Source organism: Desmodus rotundus, chromosome 5, assembly GCF_022682495.2.
Source record: "Desmodus rotundus isolate HL8 chromosome 5, HLdesRot8A.1, whole genome shotgun sequence".
NCBI lineage: Eukaryota > Metazoa > Chordata > Mammalia > Chiroptera > Phyllostomidae > Desmodus > Desmodus rotundus.
Genome location: NC_071391.1, coordinates 149,424,560 through 149,440,888, shown reverse-complemented (window position 1 = coordinate 149,440,888; position 16,329 = coordinate 149,424,560).

The window sequence follows — 16,329 nt, the reverse complement described above, 5'->3', positions numbered from 1 at the left end:
GAAACTTCTTTATCCTGAATTAATTACCTAGAAGGGTCTCTGAAAGAGGGGAGCACAGCAGAAGAAGAAATGGAGGGATCCAAAGGCAGATGTCATTTACTTCCCAGGTCCCAAATTTCAGACAGCCGACTCTGACAGCCACCTGCATCATCTCTGAGAGCCAAAGGCAGTCCTTCAAGGTAGGCTTAAGCTTAGAGGCATAGGTGAGAGGTAGAGGGGGCAGGAGAGCTCAATTCCAGAAGGAACCAAACTGTCCTGGGTCCTCTCTAATGTGGTAAGAACTTCAACAGTGAGAGGAGCCAGCCAAACATGTGCCAGGGATAGAAGTGGGACAAATCTGGTTCCCAGAACAACCCCCAGTGGCCAGCAGCAGATTTTATAATCAAGTCACTCGTGGATGTCGTCTATTGAGCAGGGCGACCACACGCCCCGGTTTGCTTGCTGGTTTATTCCTGTTTTCCTGGCATCAATATTAATAATGTCCCCTTTAATTTTAAAAAAATTAAAAATTCTAGTTTAAAATTTTTTAAAATTAAAGTTCTACTTTAGGCAACAAGTTTCATGGCCACTCCAATGGTGACTAGAAATGTGGGTCTTTGCTATTAAAGTTCTTCTGAGCGTGTGCTGAGTTTGGGCCGGCCTGTGTGTTTGTGTGGGGCACTGATCTGAGTCAGTGATATTTAAGACATTCATTCAACGAAGAGACCATGTGGACAATTTGAGCCAGCTTTAAGTAGGAAATAATTATGTTGCACACATCGGTCAACGGCTATCTGATCCCATCTACCCAACTGAAGGCACGTTACCCACCTAGCAGCTCGAGCATCCCAGGAAGCAGTCGCGTCCCCTGCACAGAGGTCTCTCCAGAGGGCAGGCAGTTCCTGACATCATCCCTCCAACCATCTCTTCCTCTCACCCACATACCTACTCAGGCCATGAAAGTCACACAGCTGAGTGAAATGAGATGGGGTCGGGGAAGCCACAGTGTAAGGCCAATGATAACCAAGGAACTGAAACGCAGCCTTCATGTCGAGGACACAGTCGGGAATGGTGGGGTCCATGTAGGACTCACAAGGAGGGAGTTCCAACTGACCACTGCCAGGGTAGATGAAGTGGTACCAGAGTTGCCCTACTTCTCAACAGAAGCGCAAATCCAGATAACTATGAGACCTCCTGCATTTGAACCGTTGTTAACTAATTCAGTTCCTACCGCCCACCCCTCAGATCAGGTGGGCTCAACCAAACACGTCTGCAGTCTGGATCCAGCCTGCTGCTTGCCGGTTTACAACCCATGCTTCTGCCACAAATGTTTTAATAAGCACTGAGACCCCCTGTGTGCTGTCATTCTTCTAACTTAGAACCGATATCCCCAGCCAAGACAAAGGAGAAACGGTGGATCAGACTACATTAGGCCAGAAGGAGACTTGGAGACCAACTAGTTCAATGCTCCTTATTTTGTAACTGAGGAAAGTGGAGCCCAGAGAAGCTGCATGATCTACCTACAGCAGGACAACAGGTCCTTTGCTGAAGCTCGAGTTATAATTCATCCCCCCAGATATCCCAACTCGCCAAGTGACATTCCCTACTAGGTTTAATGGACCCAGTAAAACAGGAAGCTGAGACATTTTGGGGGACTATTATGCCCAGAAGTTTCCAAGTAATCAGCAAAGCAATCAACAAATACATTGTGAGCACAGATTCTGGGCAATTTGCTGTGAAGAGTACAAATAGATATAAGGCCTATTTCCAGCTCTTCAAGAAAGTGTGAGCTGGCGATTAGGATGCAGACTCCGGTGTCAAAAGACCTGGTCCCTCCTCTCTTTTGAGTTTCCATTGAGTAATGATCTGGGTCTCAGGGAGAGCTGCTTCAGTCCACCTGAGAAATAGCTACATTGCAACGGGAAAGTCCTTTGTGTAGCCACACTCTGCTCCTGTCTTCGGTTTCCCTCTCTAAGTGCTGTAAACATATTAATTAAACATAGATGACTTGAAAGGCGCTAGCTTTTAGCATCTGCACTCAACTGGGCTGCACCAGAGGGGAATAGGAAACTATCGCCTGCGGCAGAAAGCTGCTTTTTAAAATAGAAACCCCTTCCCTTTTGCAGTTTTCCCCCATGAAGACTATTTATTTTGCCCATCCTCTGGCTACTTCACCTTTTGTGTCATTATTTTCATGAGACAAGTGAAAATAATATTTCTCTTGTGCTTCAAAGAGCCAAATCCCTGTTTCTGGCTGGATCCGAAGAAGGCGGGTTGCAGCACTAATGGAAAGAAGTCTGATGTACAGTCCAAGCTCAGATCCTCAGGGAGAAGTAATGCATCTCTTTGGGGGAAAAAATAGCTTATACTTATGTGGTAGGTGATTTCCAATTTATAAAGGTTTCCCGTTGCCTTCAATTGCCCTGATAACAGCATTCCAGAAGGGTAGGCTTCTCATATGTAAGACAGGCTTGCCTCTGGGAACCGGAATGTAGATTCAAAAGTGATGAGTCGAGATAAAGCACGCTCTCCACCCTCTGCGCCACTATCCTGGAGGTTTTGCAGCAATGCAGAGCCAAGGGTTAACCTCCATTCCCGGGAGAGATGGCCAAGTTCCTCCCCGTGATATCTTCCCCTCTCACTGCTCTCAGGCCTGAATTCCAAATTGATTTCCTTAATAACTATTAAAGATCTTTTTAATTAAACCAGGCATCCTCTCCCTTGGCAAACTTTTCCTGATGACATCTCTGGTTAATTAAAGGTTTAAGCTGCAAAGACGTATTACATAAGAACAAGGGAAGCCGCTTCATGGCGTGCCTGCTTCCTGCTGCTGAAACCAGGGCTCCATCCAAGGGCTGGTCCTCTCTTTCCCTTACAGGGGTGTCCAACCTGTGGCCTGCAAGCAGCCCAGGATGGCTGTGAAGGAGGCCCGACACAAAATCGTAAATTTACTTAAAACATTATGAGATTGTTGTGTGTGTGATTACATGTCGCAATGTGTTAAATGTATGGCCCAAGACAACTCTTCTTCTTCCGGCGTGGTGCAGAGACGCCAAAAGTCTGGACACCCCTGCCTTACAACAGGCGTAAGAAGCTCCAAAGTGTTGGTAATAAAAACGGTCGGGTGAGGGGGGAGTGGTTAATTGTTCCGTTCCCTGAGCTTCAATTTCTCCTTTCAGGCTTGCTGGGGAAGTGTTCATCAAGCGTTTTTCATTAAAAGCATCATTCATTTTGATCATAATTCACTGATGCTGACAAAACATTTTTACCTCTTCATCCAAAATTTCTGAGGTAGTTGATACATTTGTAATCAGAGAGCAATGAATAAAGGCCTCCTTTCACCCGTCAGTAAAATGCAGCCACCTCTGCAACTGAAAGTATCGTAGCAGGTTCTCATATGAGGGGAAAAATCATATATGTATTCACAATGGTAAATTTCTCTGGTCCACATACCTTCTTTCTCCTGCTTCTTTTTTTTTATTTTTTCATTTTTTCCCACTCAGACCCCAGTTTCAAAATGGTAGAGCAGGGTAAGCAGTGCAGGATGTCACTGAAGAAGAGAACGTCCTGCAAAGGTCAATAGCTCGTAGGTTCGGAATCAAACCCATGACCTTGGCTTTGTGATCATGCTGGTTGAAAACAACAGGTCTCAAACCTAGATGTACATTAGACATACCTCTGATTGCTGTTAAGTTAGATGATTGTGTCTCACCCTGAGCCTGCTGAAATTCCATGGCTCATGTTTCCAGGCACCCAAGTTTGGGAACCATTGGTCTAATCACATTGAGTCATTGTCACTTCTAGGCCTGTCTAGAAAGGAGGAAGGTGGTCCATTATTTAGAAACTTGGGTCTTATAGACGACTCAGGCAAAACGGAGCAAGGAGAAACAGAACCTCACCAGCATTGCTAAGGAAAACTGGCTCCAGTTCTTAACAAGACATCAAAGAGGGGATTAAAAACTTTTTCCACTCACGCATTGTCATTGGTCAGCGGCTCACGGCTCTAGGTGACTGGTTCTCAAACTATTAGAAAGAATCAGAATCACGTGGAGAAATTGTGTTCCTAATAATTTTATTATAAAAAGTTCAAGCATACAGAAAGGTAGAATGAGAGTCTGCTCAATAGCCACACATGTAATATACCTTCCACCGAAATCCAAAGCTTGTTAACATTTTGCCATGTGTGTGTGGGCACATACGTGTATACATCTACAATCGCTGAACCATTAATACATGAGTTATAGAAATCATGACACATCACACCTAAATAATAAACTTAAATTGCCCAGAAATACTCCCCCTAGCACACATTCCCCCAAATCAATGACCTTCTGGACACAACCACAACACCATTATCACACCTAACTCAGTTAAAAATAAGCTCCTAAAATCAGACAACACTCAGCCCATAATCAAGTTTCTAGGGGACTTAAAAAAGACAAATGAAAACAAAAAGGCAGAGCTTTCTGGCCAGATTCCCAAAAATGTTTGTTCAGTTAGGTAATGATCATGCTTTGAGAAATGCTACTGTAGATGACTGACTAATTAAGAATGCTTGTCTTCCTAATACTGAAATGCAGCTTACTTTTGTACTTGAAAATTACTTGGCCATTTGCATGGCACTTAGTCATTATGTCATCTGATGCTGTTAGCACTGCCACTCTGCGGTACACAGGAGTGACGAGGCAACTGGGGCAAAGAATTATTGTGACCTGCCCAGGTCCTGCAGCTAGATCACAGAGGCAGCTTGGATTCCAGCTCTGGTGTACTGGATGAGCACTGGGCTGGGAGTCTGCAGGTGGGAGTGCCGGTTCTCACTGCATCCAGCTCTCTATATGACTCGGGACATTGGACCAAGCTCCTCGAGGACCAAGGTCTTCGATGTCTTCATCTGAAAAGTGAAGGACTAAATTGATGGTCTCTAAGGTCTTTTCCACTTCAATCTTTCTTTGATTCTATGCATTTCTGATTCCTCCTCCAAAACCCTTTATCCATCTCCATGTAGTTCTGTACAAACTGATACAGGGGATTATTGAATCATAGGGAAATACTAATGGAATGTTGCGGAGAAAGAAATTAATTTGACAAACACCTACCCACTTGCTATGGCCAAAGGTGTCCAGGCCCCTTAAACTCAGGATGGTGTGAGCCAACTCTGAGAAGCTCTTTCAGGAAGTCAGATGGGATGAGGGCTCACGAGAAGTTCAGCTTGAGACCCCCATTCCGTTTTACAGTTCATCGCAGCTCCCCATTCTTCCCAGTGTCACAATGGTTTTGTGCTTCCTTAACCCTCCCCCTGCCCCCCGCCAGGCTCACCCACATTCCCTGAACTCGTCCACAGCAGAGCTGCGGTCTGACACACCAGCACTAGAGCTAGTTAAAATTCTTTGCTTGGGGAACACTTTAATTTTATAGGTACTGTATTGTGTGAATTTTTTACAACCTGAACATCTCCATGTATTGCTTGTATAATTAAAAATAAATAATTAAAAATCCTTGACGGCTTGATCGGTTTTTCTTTTTGGACTCTCGAAGATAAAGCAGTCTCCAGGGTGCAGCAAACAGCTCTGAGATTCTCACCGGTGTGTGTGGGGAGGAGCTGGGGGTGGGGAAGTGGTATCAACTCCCATTTACAGGAGCTGAATGGAAATGGCCCAATAATGCTAACACAATGACAATAATCACATTTAAGCACTTCTCTACAGACCATGTGCAGCTCAAGGGGCAATATGAAAACGAAGGCTAGATAACCGTAGTGGAACTTGGACCAGTGAAGAAAAGTGGGCCGGAAAGATGTGGAGCAAAGAACCAATTTCTCTAATTCTTTCTGTCTCTGTCTCTCTCAACCTCATGTGACCTCTTTCAGAGTATCCTCTCTTCTTCACTCCGGCTCTGCCACATCTGTCCAGTTGGGGGGCATGTCCTCATGATGTCACTCACTATATCCCCTACCGGAACATGTTTCTCCTTCCAAAGTCCTTTTTCCTCACTAGAAAGTTAATGACCACCAGCAGCCTGTCCTTCTCCTTCAGGAAAGGAACTCACCGGTGGTCAGGGTGACCAGCCTGAGATCACACAGCTCAGCGGTCTCACGTAGGGGAGTCAAAATCTAGTGCTTTCTGTCTGGAAGGAGTCACAGACCCTAGGAACACGCCCTCCTTCTGGAGAATTGGACCAAGAGGTGCCCTTCAAGATCAGCTGGCAATGCCCTGATTCTCTCTAGCCTGCCTTCAGAGGGTCTCTGGGTGGTCTGGTTTTAGTGACACACACCCACCCCATCCCGGGATAAGCTGCATCGTCAGTGGTCATTATCCCTCAGAAAGATGAAACTGAAAAGGTCAAGTTTAAAAACCTTAGGACTGAATAAAGGGCATTCAGAGCAATATAGGCAAAAAGGGGCAGACCAGCGAACACACGGCGTGAAGTGAGCATAGCTGACATGGAGTCAGTTTAGTTTAGTGGTTAGTCTCCTGGGTGCTGGAGTCAGAGGCCTGTGTTCGAATCCCAGCTCTCCCATCAGCTGCAGACTTCTGTGAAGCTACTGCAACCTTCTGTCTCCCAGTGTCCCCAGGTGGGACTTGGTCAGACAGACCTCTAGAATATGCGGCTTCTTATTTGCGTAACTTATGTGTTGTGTAGTCTTTCTGAGCCTCAGTGCCATCATCTGAAAAAAAAAATGGCATTAAGAATATGTTCTTGTAGAAAACTTGTCAAAATTTACAGACAATGGATTCAAAGCATCGGATACAGAAGGTAATCAATATATTTGTCATCCATTATTGCTGCTCATGACCATGTGATGACGGTTAAGGATCCCACCTTGAGGGCAAGGACTGCATCTTTGGCACCTTTGTACCTCACCACTCAGTGTACTGAATGCTAAGTGTACTGAATACTTAGCATACATAATAAGTGTACTGAAAATACTCAACACTGTGCTTGGTTGACGAATATTTTAAAGTGACCATCTCCTCCCACTTGATTAGCAGCCCTACAATAGGGAATGTGAAGTGATGGGCCCTGGAAATAGAGCATCAGCTGCACCCTTAATGGATATGTACACCACGTTGGCAACTTTGGTGGGCATGTGACTTTTGTTTGGCTGCATCTGAACCACTTTCTTTCTTTGAGGAATTTCTCCCTTAATGAGGGACTAAACACCTCTCCCAAAGGAGTTAAAAATGCTAGTCTCTAGCCTCCCTTGGAGCTTGAGCCCAGATTTATGCTTTCCCCAATCAGATCTTGGAGCCAGATTTTACGTGGGAGCTGATGGGGCAAGAGAGGGCAGAGAGCAGTGGAAGTAGTGACAACTAAAAGACTGAATTCCTGGTACAAAAGCGGCATGGTGCTGGCATCAGTAGCAGGAGAAGCCCAGCTGAGTACCTGCACAGAAATGGCAGTTTTGCAAATACGGGCATCCAGCTCTCTGTAAGAGACCAATTCTGCAGTGCGAGGTTCGGAATACCTCCAGAAGCTTAGCCCTGGTTTGCTATGAGCTTCCCAAATCCCTTTAATATTCTGTTTTGGTTTTATCAGCCAAAGTCATCTTCTGTAGCACAGAACCCAGATTTTGACTGATCCAGCAAGGCCTTTAATGTCTCTGCAGGTCAGTTTTCCTCATCTCTAGAATAAGGTGAATTCTTCAAGGATAGAAGGAGAAAATATATGTCAGGTGTCTGGCAACAGAGTACGCAATAAATACTATTTGCCTCAGACACATGTGCTGAGCAGCAGTCAAAGTACTGTGTTACTTACACTCCTTTTTGATGTTTGAGTGTTTGTGTGCCTCAGGGATCCACACATTTTCTAGAGAGATCCCACTGTTTTGGCTCATTCTTTAGCTACAGTGAGATCAGAGGGCCAGGGGTACCCATGCCCCAGGTTTACATGCAGAATCACTCAGAGCTATCAAGAGTGATCTGTGTGAACTGAATCTAGTATGGGGACCACCTCTGGTCCACAATTCCAAGAGATCACGACTCATACCTCTACATCTCCCCATATCCCCCAAATAAAATAGGATAATCTTGATATGAATAAATACTTTTTAATGCTTTCAAGAGAATAATTTCTACCATTTAAAAAATTTGCGAAAACTGGAGTAAAAGAGTTGCAAAATTATTATCTCTTGACAGTTTGTTTTGCTCACACTGGTTGTGTTTGGCGCCTTTGTTAAGGCCCCTGCACTTTAAGGATATTGTCATTAGGGGGTGGTAAAGAGCCACATGCTCTGCCTACCCAGCCTTGACATTCTAGGTAGTTTATAACAGCATTAGACCCACCTTTTGGATTTGTAGATGACTTTGATATCTGTTAACTACAAGAAAAGGAAAACCACTAAAACTGACTTAAGCAAAAAGGGGTAATTCATTGGATGTGTAGCAGGCATCTCGCAGACCCCGAGGATGGTAAAGACAGCCAGATCCACCCCCCCCTCAACAACAAAAAAAATCCCTTTCTTCATTTCTCTAGGGCCACCTCTCAATGACCTGCCTCATTCTTTCCCCCAGATAGCTGCATGGCTTATACCCTTGTTTCCCTCTCCTGCCCTCCTTACCTACAATGGCAGCCTCTCAATCTGTATGGCCTTAGTGCCTTGCATTTCCTTCTTAGCACTTATTATTGCCTGAGCATATCGTATATATTTATTTTCTGTCTCTCCTTTGTCTCTATGAGGAGAGGGACTTTGTTTTAATCACTGTGGCATCAACTGGGCCCAGAAGAGGGCATGATGCATAGAAGGTGCTCAATGAGTAGCTCTGAATGAGTGAGGAGTGAATGAATTCTCCTTCTCTCTCCAGTCTTGTTCTCTGCTTCTAGGTCCTTCTGGGAGGTCATGGAAGAAAATGGCTGCCCAGAACCAGATCTCTGTGACACCCCCCACCTCAATTCAAGCTCTTAATTATTGACTAATTTAGTTTTTTAGTGACATTTTTGAAGAGAGAAAAAATCTGATTGACTCAGTCCAACCTACCCATTAATTTCTTTGGGGTCCATCTTACGTCCAAGGACCTTTGACTATGGAATGGGGCCCAAAGTACAGAAAGGTAACCAGGACTGTGGGAAGAAAGAATTTATATACCTAAGTCAAAAACCACTAGTGCACAGTCTTTGTTTTGTTTAATCTCGTATGTCTATATGTGAAATCAAAAAACAGTTAGGGGCCCCAGCTGGTGTGGCTCAGTTGGTTGGGCATGGTCCCAAAAAACAGAAGGTCACTGGTTCGATTCCCAGTCAGGGCACGTGTCTGGGTTGCAGGTTCGGTTTCTAGTTGGGGAATGTAAGGAAGGCAACCAATCGATGTTTCTCTCCCTCTCTTTCTCCCTCCCTTCCCATGGGGAACTTAAAATCACTAAGTTTTTTGTTATTGCATACATAAACACAAAACCAAAAGTTACACAAAACACGAGTGTGTGTCTTTCCTTATAAATCCCTAACTTTCTGTGAAAGCCCTTCCAAGTGGAACTTCTCACAAGCCCTAAGCAGAGCAAGCCTTCACATGGAACCTGAACCTAACCCAGTAACTGAGCTTTTCCCTTGACAGAACTTCATGCTGTGGTTTTCTTCCTTCCTGAGAAAACCTTCCATTAATTTTTCCTGGTTATCCACTTGGTTATGAGCTGAACTATTTTCATACACAACTTCCACCACCCCCCCCACACACACACCAGTTTTCTCAGTGTTTTTTTCCAATTGTCTTTAAAATGGGACCTACTGCTCTGTGCTATGACATTCGTATTGTGTTTTTTCTTCTACTTTTCCTTCTCAAACAAGAAAACCCTCCCAACCAGTTTTCTCTGCTCTGTAGCTTGAGTTGGGTGCACTCACTGCAGTATTAATTAACAGGCCCTTGGTACAGTTGCCCTAGCAATGCTCACCAAAGCATCAGAACCCCTCCGACACAACAGCACATACGGCAGTCAATTAACTGTTTTCTTCACACATGCAAGCCAAGTTCACCGTGCACCTGGTGCAGAGAGAGGCACCCAGGGGATGCTCAGTACACACTTGCTGACTAGCTGACAACACCTAGCAATGAGGAGGTGCTTAGTCTGCTGACTTGAACATCGGAAGGCATTTAGAGCTGGTGGCAGGGACACCATCCAAGGGGAGCAGCAGCCAGTGTGATTTAAAAGAGCATCAGCATGGTGCTAACACCTTAGAAATAATCTAGAAGAGCAGGGAGGGGGCCATGAGCCTTCTGCTAGGGCAGGCTACTACTGAAGGGGAAGAGGGAAAAGCTAGACAGATGCTTTCTCCACCTGTCCTTTCCACTATCATCTCCCAAGGCAACACAGAAGACTCTTCACTTTGGACCGCAGTCTCGGGGGCTCCATCATAGCAGGACCAACTCTAGATAGGTCAGATGAGCAGTGAAGAAAATCTGCCTCCCTCAGGTGTGAGTCCCAGGGAACGCTGACTGTACACATAAACACAGAGCTAGCTTCCAGCTTAGTTGCAGTCAGGCATGATCTTCCCAGCTTATTTCTGCTGAGGCTGTGTTTGTGGCTCCATTCTCTAGGGAAGTTGGATCCTCCCGGGTACATCTCAAATTCAGACAGAAACAGTTTGCTCCATGATATACTCGCTCACTGATGGCTTCCCATGTTTCTTTTGAAAATAAAGAGTGGAGAAAGACCCACTTAAGCTAGCCCTTAAAAAGGAGTTTGTCGAGAAAATACAGAGCTCACAGTCACCTGTCCCAGCTGAGCTCTTGAAAAGATCTAAGTACTGGGTAGGCCAAAAAGTCTGGTTTTTTCCATAGCGCTTAGTTTCCTTTAACTTCATTTGAAACAATTTTGTTAGATTGTATTATGTCAGTTGTCATATCAGCGTGCATTTTTTAAAAATTGTCAAAATTGGTGAATTTTGGTGTAGCCATTTTAATATTGAAGATGGAAGAAAATACACATATTCAAAATATCCAAACCAATAAAGTTATTGGCAAAAATGAAGAACATGTCTTTTATTTCACAGAAAAAAACTAAGTGGACTTTCTGGCCAGTCCAATAATTGATAGGTGTAGGGACACAGCAGTTAACTCTCTGTGATTCTGACACAAAAAGTCTTGCATCTCTGCCTCCCTCCAACTTGTGCTGCCTTCTCCCCTCCGCACACCTGCTTCCTCGCCCACGGTTTCTGCTCCTTTAGTGTCAGCTTTGGCTTGTGTTGGAGGGACCCTGACCCCATCTCGATAGATACTCTGGGCTCAGGTTCTGACAAATGACCCAGTCCCTCTCTATTCCACTTCCAGATTTCAAGAGAAGGGTCTGACTGGCTCAGCTCTGCTCAGAGAACTGCCCTAGACCTAACAATTGTATGAGAGCTCAAGGGGCTAAGAGCAGGTTGCAGGCTACAGATATGGCTGCTGTGGACAGCCTGAGCTGGGAGCAATTGCCTGAGAGGAGAGCGTCGGGTGGAGGCAGGAGCCTCAAGCTATGTGACTGCAGCTCCCATGATCAAAATTTCCTGAGCCTTTTTTATTTCCCACAGTTCCTGTGCACTGCTGCCCTTCATTCCACATGTCTTCTTGTTCTTGTCCTTTTCCTGGCCATGACCTCTACTTTCCCCTCACCTACCCTCAGCCGTATCTACTCTTGCATGATATTCTAGATTCAGTTTGGGGTGGAGGGGGTATGATGGCATATGATCTCAATCTAGAGAGCCCACAGCTTCCATCCCCCCTCATGCACCCACTCTCCACTTACCCAATCACAGCGGTCACCTTCTTGCTCACTGGAAAACATTGGTCTCCAAAACTCACACTGACATAGTACTCTACAGCCATCTGTCTAACCAAAGTCTGCTCTGTAAGTCACTTAGTCAGCACAACCTGCTTCCTTGGAGCATTTGATACAGTCATAACATAATCAATCAGCATAGTCCTTGAGGCCAAGTTAAGCCATAAACCAGTTTTCACAAATTTTTCAATTCAGGCTTATTTTTCAGAGGCCTACAGCTTAATTCTGAGTCCCAGGACTTAGTGAAACCAGACACTTTCTGGGCAGGTTCAAAACAGCCCCCACTGGAAGTAAAATCTGCATATTCCTCATTCACGCATTTACTCCTTTGATTCACCAAATATATACTGAGCACCTGGTGTGTGTTATGTCTTACCTTCCAAGGCTAAGGAGACACAGGTAAACAAGAGTAAGTAAGTCCCTACTCTCATGGAGACAAACAATAAAATACCTGGTATATAATTATAAGTAAGATGGGGACAATGAGGAAAAGGAACACAGTGACATGAGAATATCATATAACAGAGGAATTTTATTTAGACTGGGGGCTCAGCTGAAGGCTTTCTTGAGGACGTGAGATTTGTACTCAGTCCCAAAAACAGTTACCTAAGCTAAAGGCAGAGGCATCGTCTTGCATTTCAGAAACTGCAAGAAGATGGGCCTGAGGGGACAATAATACAAGGGGAGACCGGAGGGGTGGAGAGTGGCCAGACCCCACGGAGCTTTTGAGGTCATGCTCTAATTTGGGAGCCTTATCCCATGAGCACAGAGAAGTAGACCGTGAGAGGATTCTAAGTGGCAGGGCTGGTGAAACAGAGTTGCAGGGGGATGATGTGATCAGCCTCCTGTGTTTGAAAGTCTCCTCTGGCTTCAACAATGAGGGTGATTTGGTGAGGGCCAGAGTGGGTGGACAGACCAAAGCTGCAGCTCTGGAGCGAATAAAAGCAAGATGCTGGGGCTGGGACTGGGCCAACAGGTCAGGGGAGGGAGAAGGGCGTGGGCTTGAGAAAGAGTGAGGGAAAACCCCCAAGAGGAGGCAATCTGCTGCGAGAGCGAATGCACATACCCAAAACACCATGGAGTTCACCTATGTTAAATGACGCAGAGAAACTGTTTGAAGAGAAGGGCAGTGTTAGCTTTCACTGGGGGAGGCATCACAGACAACATGGCTCTGAACTGGGACTTACTGAAAGACAGTTAGGTTTGGACATGCTGGAGTGGGGGAGAACGGGGACTCCGGACAACCGCTGGGAATATGTCTCGAGGTCCAGGAGATGGGTTTCTGCACTAGTGTAGTTTATACACAGCCTTCTAATTGCCCTGTACAACCTGATTAGTTAATCAGGTAATCAATCAGGTAATGCTGAAGGTGCACAGAGGTGTTCATTTAGTGTTGGCCATGTGCACTGGCTGTGTCCTCTGTGATGGGCATCGTGATCATACACAGTGGACACCACACAGGCACTGCCCTCAACATGTTTACCCCTAGCTCACCATCTTCACAGCCCAAGGGGCAGTCTCTACAAGCAGAGCCGAGGACCACCTGCATCCGTGTCACCTGGGCAGCTTGCTCAAAATGCAGATTCCCAGGCTTTCCCCACAACTAACCGAATCTGACTCTCCATACTAAGACCCCAGAATCTCTCTTTAAAGCAAGCACACCGGCAGGGGGATGGGGGGGGGGGGGGAATGTATGCATCTCTGGCGTAAAAACGAAGTGAGGAGGCAGAGGAGGGAAGAAGTATTTTTTGAGTGACGGTATTCTGGTATTCCATATGCGACGAGCATTGTACACATTAATTCATTCAGTCCTCTCCAGGACAGTACCACATTTACATCATTATCTCCATTTCATAGGTAAAGAGACTGAGATGCAGACAGGCTAAGGGATTTACCTAACGATACAACATACATGTTATACAGTGGAGGCTCCAAAGGTGACATCACCTCTTTCACAAAGTGAAATTTGTAAGTTCAGCCTGACAGTCAAAGGTTGAGGCAGACCACCACCTGTTAGCTCACCAGCAGAATGACGTCGGTCCATCTGATGAAAAGGCCCGTGCAGTTCTGCCATTTTCCTAACAGAAACAAGCAGGTGTATTCCTATGGGCATCTGTAGGAGGGAGGTGGCGGATGGTGGTCAGAGAGAGAAGGAATAGAGGAAGAAGAGGGACCAGGGAAGAGGAAAATTAATTTGTAGATTAGTCAACTAAGCCAGTTGGGACCGAGAATCGCCCAGGGGCCCCCTGGGGAATTCACATGCTATCACTCAGCCGAGTCTTGATTTGCAGATTAAACCGCGTCTCCAGCGCTAAGACTCAGTGGAAAGTTCTTGGGCCCAAAGTACAGACCCTGCAGAGCCACTTCTAACAGGGAGACACAGCAAGCCAAAACATCAACACCCTGTCTTCCCCTTCACTGCCATTCTAGCATGACCTCCTGGACCTTCCTGGATTGCAGACCATCCCCAGCAAAGCAGACACAAACCCAGACAACCAGGCCTGCAATTAAGCCATGGGGAGTTAATGAGAGAATTGCCAGGTAGAATGAGCAGACACTGAGACCACAGCAGATGACAGTCAGGTTTAATTCTGTCACGCAGGGGAAGATTGGCAAGCAGGTCTCAACTGGAGCAGATTATTTCGGTGGAGGTGAAGTATTTCATAGGATATTTGCAGAGGGAGATGCGTGCAGAGGAAACGGTTCCAAATATATTTTTTTATATCTTTGCCATAACAAGCTAGGTAAGGAGCATGTGGGTAATTGATGCATATGCATGAGAGCATAATTAAGAACTATGAGACCTGGAAGATTTTCAAGCTCTATGGCAGTTATAAATCATTAAAAAAAGCCCTTCCTTTGGGTGCAGACCTATTATTCAAGCATCTGTCCTTAGGCCACAAAGTTATTGATATTATACCTCCTGTACTCAGTTTTCCATAGCTGATCTGATCCTTCGCTCAAGCCTCCCCTTCCCTTCTCAGTCATGCCCTTCATCTCCTAGGTAGTGAAGGGGAAATGCTGTATCTAGTTCACAAGTTCAAATTTGAGTTTTATCTGTTAGCAGGCTCTTTGAATAGCTCACACTCTTTGGGTTAGTCGGTCTCTCAGATTCCTCACCCTTTCCCTCCAAGAGGGCAGCCAGGTAAATAAGGAGGCTCTTCAGCATGTGACCCAAAGCTGTCCTATGTCCCTGCCAAACAAACACTATGAATACTTTCATGTCGGAGTGGAAGCTGTTTGAAGACAGGACTATGTTCTACCAGGTGCTCCGACAAGTACTGAAAACGTGGGATGGATATCGATAGTATTGTGAGTTATAACGAGGGGTGACAAGGCCCCATCCCAAGAGAGTTGGCATTCTGTGGCTACCTAGTAAAAAAGATCAAATACCCGGTGACATGCTTTTTCTTGGCCTCCTTTTCCTTGTCTGTGAAAAGTAAAAACTACAAATACGGATAATATTCTTATGGGGTTTGATTTACAAAATCAAGGTGAAAAAGCCATTTTGGGGAGGGAAGAGCAAAGATCCAGAGGAGAAAGCTTGACGGCTGTCCCCATACCCCAGCTCTGCTCTGACTCATCGTCCCCACGTCATTTACACTTCTCCACGGATGAATCCTGCAGGAGAGTCGTGTCCCAGTGCCAGTCCCTGGAATTCTAGAGCTTCCATGGTCTTCCAGCCCTGCCTCCTTTTCCAGACCTGTCTTTTCTGTTCTGTAACGAAAGGCAATCTACTTTAACTTCTCCCTGCCTCAGCTTTCCTATCTGGAGATGCTCCCACCTCCCTCACTGTTGTCAGCAGGCAACTAACTAAGTGAATCTGACATGACAGCAGCAAGAGACTCCCAGCTCAATTAACCCATGTCAGTTACTTCCCGGCTGGGAGGCCCACCGCCCTGCACCGGGACAGGCCGTGTGACATTAGCTCTCTTCTCCAGCCTCGGCTCTGCACCAGGAATGCCTTCCCATCTGAGGTCTCTCCAGGAATCCTCCCCATCATCCCAAGCCCAGGACAACTCCTCTGCAGGAAGCTATCTCAGAATTCTTCAGGCCACATCAATCTCTTCCTTGCTGGACACTTACTCCATTGATCCTAAGCAGAATCATACATTACAGGGCTTACTTCTCTTCCATTTGTTCCATATGACTTGTTTCCTAGCTGTAAAGCCCTTAAGGAGTGGGTCCTAGACATCTGAGTGCAGAGAAGCCAAGAGGGTGCCCAATCCCCAAACACGCCAAAGGTGTTTGGACCCTCTGTCTCAGAACATGCAAGCTCAGACCTCAGTCCTTCTAGACACGCGGGCTCCTGCGGCAGTTGGAGGCATCTCTCAAAGGAAGAAGGTGATAAGGAAGTTATTTGCCCATAAGTAAATAACTGTTGTAATTATGAAACATCATTCTCAGCAGACCAGCAGACGGAAACCAATTTACATAACAGTCGCAATTATTCACAGGAATGTTTGTGATTTATCTACCAGAGCAGACGAAGACCCGAAAGTTAATGTGTGTACATCAGCGACAGGAAACCAAAGCTCACTCTCTTCTCAACAAGGTACCCATATTGCCAGCAGGTCAGATGCAGCTCTTCAGATCCACGTGAGGTTGG